Here is an 8,076-nt window from a genome sequence, read left to right on the forward strand (position 1 = left end):
TAAGTAAACAATGAATATTGCTGAAAGTTTATACAAGAAACCAAGATTATTGAATCTTGGTGATAATAGTGCAAGATTATGCCAGTAGTTATTGATTGAGGACTATTAAGACAATTTCTTGATCAAGAAAATTACTAACATTAAGGATTAGTATTAATCTTATTTTATTAGTGATTAATCTTAGTGGAACTTAACAAATCAGAAGTAGTTTGGATAGTTTATGATCAAGAAAGTGATTTACAACAATGGTTAGTGCTAATGTGATTTACAACAATGGTTAGTGCTAATCAATGTGATCAGTACTAATCTTAATGATACCTTAGCCTTGAGATAGTTAACAACAAATCAAGTTGTTGATTAAGTTCTACACACGCAACTAATAGTTTTGCAACAATAGCCCAACTAAAGATCTTTAACTGGACTTTTAACACAATTAAATAAGTGGCAGTTTAATAATTATTGAGATTAGTTGGAACATCATTTTGGTCAAAGATTAATTGGCATTTTGGTGCATTAATCTAGAAAAGGATCAACATCACCTTGACAAGCAATGACAGATTAATAGCCACAAATTCTTTATTCAACACTGAATCTCTTCGAAAGATACATCAGGAGCAGTGGTATGATGATCTTGTAGCCTTCTTTCACAGGGGTTAGATCAATCATTGGCTACTATTGAAGCTTATGTGTTTGGCATCATAGAGATTTGAGCTCACCTCTGCAAAGCATCATTATGTAGAAGACAAGCGAACAGTTTACTGAAGATAGCTTTAACAGGAAGTGTAACACAAGCCCCTCAATCACCTGTAACTACTCTTTGAACCGAAACAAAATCCTCAATCACCTGTAACTACTCTTTGAACCGAAACAAAATCCTTAGGCCATAGAGTGGAGGCAACATCATGGGGGAAGAAGAAAGTGTAGAGACATTGTTGGAAGCACCGAGTAGCCGTACCTATTGGGGCAGGCTTCTGATGATCAAGGGACTTTCCTCTTGGTAAGCTTTTGATGATCAAGAGACTTCCCTCTTGGTGGAAAGCTTTTGATGTACATAGAACACTATGCACAACACACATTATAGGGTCATATCAATTGATATAGATAGTACAACACAGAGCATTGTGCGCAACACATAGCCGCATAACAAGAAGAAGCAAGCGCAATGCTTTGATTCTTCTGAAAGCATCACTGAGTTGTGCAGAGCTCTCAGCCTTAGGGTTGCATATCATGGAACCACCACTTGATTAAATTGGAGCTAGTGGTGGGGATGCATGTTGCACAAGCTTGGGAGGTGGGGCAGTATGTACAGGGCGAGGAGTTGAACGAAACTTAGGATATCGTAGAGTAGCGTGGGAGCTCAGGGATCTTAACAAGGCATATCTTCATTGCTCTTCATGTACATGGTGGAGGCTTCATCACCTTCTTATTCAAGGACCAGTCTAGAGGTCTTTGACAAGAAGAGTTTTTAAAAAATATTTAAAAAATAATAATATTGTGCTTCATCATCTTCTTCAAAGGTTCAGCACTGAAGAAGCATCGCAGCCAAGCGTAGTTCTTTTTTAGTTTTCCAACCATGGGAATTCAAGGGTCTTGCGTAGTATATCTGAAGATGCTACTAGCAACAACAGCATGGGAAGTAGCACATCCATTAAGCACATCTGGAGACACTGTCAGCAAACAATAGCGTGGGAAGTAAAAGAAGACCTGGAGAGGGAGTGTTCAATTTCACCGCCATAAACTGTCATTAAGATCAACACAGTAAAAAAAACATAGTGTGGATCACTGCCTCTCAGAGGCTCAGGAAGCACAGCACCGTAAGAAAAAATGAAGAACTAGGGTCATTACCTGCATGACGAGAAGGGAGAAGATTTTTTTTTTTCTCCGAGCTAAAAAAACAGTTGCTCATTTGCATTAAGACCTGAGGGTTTTTCTTTTTCCCTTTTCACACTCATTATCCACACCACCCTTTTCACACCCTTTCGAGCCCATTAACCCATTTTCCACACTCTCCACTCTTCCCTTTTTGTCTAGCCATCAACCCTCTTTGTCCAACTCATGGCTGCTGTTCACACCACATTGGCTATCCACATTAGTGTCTAGACCATTACCATTTTTTTGTCTAGCTTTAATTTTGTGGCCATTTCATATACCCACACTTCATCTTGAGTCTATTCATATGCTTTGTGTTTAGGGTGGTGTGTCACATGCATGGGTGCAATTGTTAGGTTGTTCATGTGCCTTGTTTTGTGAGGTGTGATTCACACACTTAGTGTTCACATGCATGTATTGTGTGTTCACACGTTGCATCATGTTTTGGGGTGTACACTTTGGGTAGTGTTCACACGCAACCATGGTGCGAGTTCACATCAACATCATCATTTTGATAGCATTTCTAATTGTGATCATAGGAGAGCTTCTCATGTACTATCATTGTGGCTCTACGATTGCTATTTTGATTTTCCATCTCGTGTCATGTATCATATATCTTTTGCCGCATCTGCACATGCCTTTGGCTTTTTGAAGCTTAGACCTCTACATCTTCACTTGCTGCCTTCTTGTTATGAATGAGATGGCATATTGAAAGATCCCTATCCCCTCTGCGCAACGTATTCAGGGGTGCTAGCAGCGGAAGTAGCAAGAGACTAATCCCTCGGTTCTTTCAAAACCGAACCCGGAAAAACTTCCCTTGGCCCCCGAAGAGCACGGGCGATTCCTCCAGGATAACTTTACTCTAACGTAGTCAAGAGCCTTACTTAACTAAACTGATCTGACCGAACCCGTAAGTCCCATAGTCAGATCAAGGAAAAGACTTGCACTTGGATCATAGAGACCAACACTTTTTTCCTCATTGAGAGGCACAGCCGTTGATTCTTTTCCATAGAACGATTTTTATCCGGGATTTACTTCATCTATCGTACTATAATATAATTGAGTCTCATTTTAGGGATCCATCAGTCCAGCCTAACCCCATCCAGTCTCGTGGATTAGCCAACAGCCCAACCACTGTAGTGATGGGATCCATTTAAGAATTTGGTTAGGTTTTGTCTCGGGTACCAGGGAAAAGACTTCCCAGGCCCCCTAGCCAAATATTCATGTACACTTAAAACTAGTCACACCACTTACACACCCAATATGAGATTGCCTTTTTCATAGATTCAGCTGTCTTTAAAGCAATCATTTAATGAAACTATAGCATCACTGATCATAATCCTCCAAAATATCTGATTGAATCCTAATTTCTAATTTTTCCTTCATTGATGTACCTATGGTATCATTGGTAACCAGAATGCTCACCACCTGTCCACTCAGGGACCTTTTCGATAGTTCCTAGCTCATAGTACCCGGCAATATAATCACTTAAAAAAATAAAATGGAATCTCCGTTTGAAGATCAGTAAGATCAACCAACAGATCCATATAAAAGAGCCATGGACTCATCCGTTGAGGGCCAGCATGGTCAATCAACTTGATCCATGCCCAAATTCAGAAAACAACTCTTACTCCTTATTCCGAAATCTTCCACGATGCACGTGTGGGTATCTTCGGTGACCCAAAGTCCAAGCACCGTATGGTCAGCACCCTCTAGGATCCTTCGCATATATCAAAATTAGAATTCTCTTAAATTCCATGTTTAAATTCTATGAGTATTTGATAAATGAATAATTAAATACTCTAAGAGAGAAATTTCTATCGTTCTATATCACTCGAATTGTAAAAAGAGAGTTTAGGAAATCTATCGAGATCGAAATATTTAGATAAATGATTTATCTATTCCTCATTGAAATTCGTAACTATTTTAGAAATCAGTTAAGTGAATATTCAAAGAAAGAAATTCAGTAAAATAGTAACTCAATTACCAAACCTTTTAGAGAAAGATAGTTCAGGAAAAATCTTATCCGACTCAAACCTTGAATCAGACTATGACCAAGACCAAACTCTTTCGTCAGTTTTGAGGAAAGAAGGTGTGACCAGTTTAGAAAAATACACTCAAAACTCTTGCCAAATCTGAAACTAAGTTTGAGACCTTTCAAATTAATCTGTGGATCAAGGTTATAGAATTCGAGGAACTCTAGTATGAAATTCAGAATTCCGATCAAAAAGTTTTGGGATACTGATTCAAGAAATACTCCTTGTATTCAAAAGAAAATCAAACTGAAAACTTCCATAGAAACCCTGTTTTCTTAAAGGACTATCTTACGCCAGAATGCTGGAGAGAACATAGATGTGATGAGATGTGATGTGAATAGATGTGATGACATGTGAGTCAAATAGATGTGAATGAATGGATGAGATGTAATGTGATGTGAAACGGGATGTGAATGAATGAGATGTGATGTTATGGAAATCAGGATGTAAATAAATGATATGGGATGTGAATAGATGTGAATGTGTATGTGAAGAATGGATATGGATGTGTATGTGACGAATGGATGTGGATGTGAATGTGATGAAAATGGATGTGGATGTGTAGATGTGGATGTGTATGTGAAGAATGGATGTGGATGTGTATGTGAAGAGAATGGATGTGAATTCCTTATGCATCTATTTATGCATAAAATCAAATTTAATAGGAATAACACTTTTGAAATAAAAATAAATCCTTTATGCATCTTTCTATGCATAAAAATCAAATTTAATGAGAATAACACTTTTGAAATAAAAATAAATCCTTTATGCATCTTTTTATGCATAAAAATCAAAATTTAATGAGAATAACACTTTTGAAATAAAAATAAATCATTTATGCATCTTTCTATGCATAAAAATAAAATTTAATGAGAATAACACTTTTGAAATAAAAATAAATCCTTTATGCATCTTTCTATGCATAAAAATCGAATTTAATGACAATAACACTTTTGAAATAAAAATAATTCCTTTATGCATCTTTCTATGCATAAAAATTAAATTTAATAATTAATATCAGTGATATTCATGCATATTCATAGGTGAATATGTACATGGAGTAATTAGAATATTTCTTTTAGATGCAAAAATGGTGGGAATTACTCTTTTGGAATAACATAGAAACAAACTTTCTTTTCCATAAAATTTTGAAAAATTTTGCCATAACCTCCTTTGTATGGCTCACCATTTCTCATTTTTATCATTCTTTATTTAACTTAAATTAATCCAAATTAGATTTACAGAACTCTAATCTACACAAATTTCTAATATCAAGAGAGTAAACAATAAGAAGAGTTTAATTAATCCCTTAGTTAATCTTTCTAGGATTAAGAAAGGCTGGAATGTAAAGAAGAGAAGGGGGTGGCCTTTTCCTCAAAGGCATAGCATTTGAATTTAATTCAACCAATTGTAAAACATGAAAATCAAGAAAACTATAGATTTAAAATTCAACAAGTAAGAAAATTAACTTACATAGAGCTTGAGGGATTGAGGGTTCTACTCTTGTTTGAAGCAAAAGGAGAGCTTGTAAGCTCTCCTTTGGCTTGAGGGATTGAGGGTTCTACTCTTGTTTGAAGCAAGAGTAGCCACCAATTCACTTTGGAGAGGATTAGGCCAAAAAACAATTGAATTATTAAAAAATTCAATGTAGATGGCTCAGGACAGGAGCAGAGTAACAGTGCATAAACACCATTAAGCTTTTACAAAGGGAGAGGCTTCTATTTATAGGAAAAAGTGAGCCTCTAACCAAGCAAACTGATTCTAGAATTTTTCAAATCAGTTTGGTCAATTTTTGACCATTTTTGGGTCAGTTCAGCTTACTTTTTGGACTAGTTTAGAAAAAGGAGAGAGGAGAGATGAAATATCTCATTTTATTGATTAAAAATTGGGAGTAATGATGAGAGAAAAGGTGCCTACTTCATGAGGGAGATCCCCACACTGAGGTGTCAAAATTTAATTTTTTAATTATTTTCTTTGATCTTTAGTACACTCTTCATCTTATGTGAACATTTACTCATTTTTTGGGGGGGGGGGGGGGTTTCTTTTATTCTTCAATTTATCTCCTCCCTACATTTGGATTAATCTTATTGGTCCATAGAAACCTTAATTGGACCATAATCCAAGAATTTTTGAAAATCTGGGCCCTTAGGCTAAGGTCCTTTATACCTATTTATAATTAATTCCAATTGCACATTGGAAAGTTCTTTTTGAATTTCTATTTCAAGGGAAACCATTTTAGACACTAGGAGGATTTTTATATCCAAAAATATCTCAATTTTGAATTACCTCCCTCTAGACATTTTCTCTCTCCAGGCCAAAACAGGATAAAACAGGATCTTTCTTTTATTTCAAAGAGGTGAATAATATTAAGATCAAAAGGGGAGGTTCTTACACGTGCACACCTCAAAAGCTGGAGGGAGGAATCTTAAATCCTACCCCACTTAAAAAACGCGAGATGTCCTCATCTCGCGCAAACTAGAGGACAACTCTTTCCCTTAAGATCCAACTGATTCTGGGGTTCCTTATAGTCTTATGAACCCAACAGAATCCTGGGATAAAGATCCCTTATATAGAACTTTTCATCAGATAACAATTCATTCAGATCATATCATTCATATCCTTAACACAATAATGGTCCATTAGACCAAAATTTCCATCTGAACATTCCTCTATGGGAATTTCAATTATATAGGTTTTTAATTTGTCATCCCTTAACTTGATCCACTGGGTCAAGTGTTAACAGTAGCAATTTGTCAGCACAATCCACTAATCTCATAGTGATTTGCTGAAGTCATTATCATCATTCCAGTTACGAATATCATCACAGGGACTTGTCCTATTCATCCTCATTGTGGTTTTGCTCAGCTTATCGCTTTTTAACCAAAATTCAGGAATCATCATTTTTCAATCAGAATCCAAATCAACTCATCAGTTCTCAACCAGAATTTTTAAATCATATTAACCACCTTCAAATTCATCTCATCAAGATAGCATTTTTGCTTATAATTTCAAGGTCTTAGATTTACTCGTATATACTGCCAGTAAAGAGCTACAGTTATACCCTCGGTATATACGGGTAGTCATGGTCCTTAGAATTTTAAGGTAAATATCATCATGTCTAGGCCTCAAGCAAGTCAAGGATTCCATACAATTGCGATACTTCCATTTGAAGACCCAATTACCAATTTATGAATCTTCATTCTGAATATCAATTTGTATGAATTTCATCACACAATTACAATCTTTTACTGCTACTTCATAAATTTTTAACATTTCTGGCTTCTCGGTTGATTCACTTTAGCCAATTTGCTCTGATACAAGCTGAAAGATCCATGTCCCCTTTGCGCAACGAATTCAGGGGTGCTAGCAGCGGAAGTAGCACTTCTTGCGTGAGGTACCCTCGCCCAAAAAGCACGGGCGATTCCTCTAGGATAATTTTACTCTAACGTAGTCAAGAACCTTAATTAACTGAACTGATCTGATCGAACCCGTAAGTCCCATAGTCAGATCAAGGAAAAGACTTGCACTTGGATCATAGAGATCAACACTTTTTTTCTCATTGAGAGGCACAACCATTGATTCTTTTCCATAGAACAATTTTTATATGGGAAGTACTTCATCTATCATACTATAACCGAACTGAGTCTCATTTTAGGGATCCATCAGTCCAGCCTAACCCCATCCAGTCCCATCGGTTAGCCAACTGCCCAACCACTGTAGTGATGGGATCCATTTAAGAATTTGGTTAAGTTTTGTCCCGGGTACCAGAGAATAGAGTTCCCGGGCCCCCTAGCCGAATATTCATGCAAACTTAAAACTAGTCACACCACTTACACACCCAATATGAAATTGCCTTTTTCATAGATTCAGTTGCCTTTTTCATAGATTCAGTTGCCTTTTTCATAGATTCAGTTGTCTTTAAAACAATCGTTTAATGGAACTATAGCATCACTGATCATAATCCTCCAAAATATCCGGTTGAATCCTAATTTCTAATTTTTCCTTCATCGATGTACCTATGGCATCATTGGTAACCAGAACGCTCATCGCCTGTAGACTCAAGGGCCTTTTCGATAGTTCCTAGCTCATAGTAGTCGGCAGTATATTCACTTTAAAAAATCAAAATGGAATCTCCGTTGAAGATCAGCAAGATCAACCAACAGATCCATAT

General features: G+C 36.5%; 1 long non-coding RNA gene across 1 annotated transcript; it reads right to left on the reverse strand.

Annotated features, from left to right (window-relative positions):
* Positions 1-1,408: 1,408 nt before the first annotated feature.
* Positions 1,409-1,918, reverse strand: LOC147606330 (uncharacterized). Its single transcript, XR_015264976.1, has 2 exons — positions 1,846-1,918; positions 1,409-1,667 (listed from the first exon to the last, which is right to left on the reverse strand). It is a non-coding gene; the product is annotated as an uncharacterized LOC147606330 (long non-coding RNA).
* Positions 1,919-8,076: the final 6,158 nt, after the last annotated feature.

This window comes from Cibotium barometz, chromosome 57 (genome assembly GCF_041138505.1).
Source record: "Cibotium barometz isolate CiBa-2024 chromosome 57, ASM4113850v1, whole genome shotgun sequence".
In the NCBI taxonomy this organism is placed as follows: domain Eukaryota; kingdom Viridiplantae; phylum Streptophyta; class Polypodiopsida; order Cyatheales; family Cibotiaceae; genus Cibotium; species Cibotium barometz.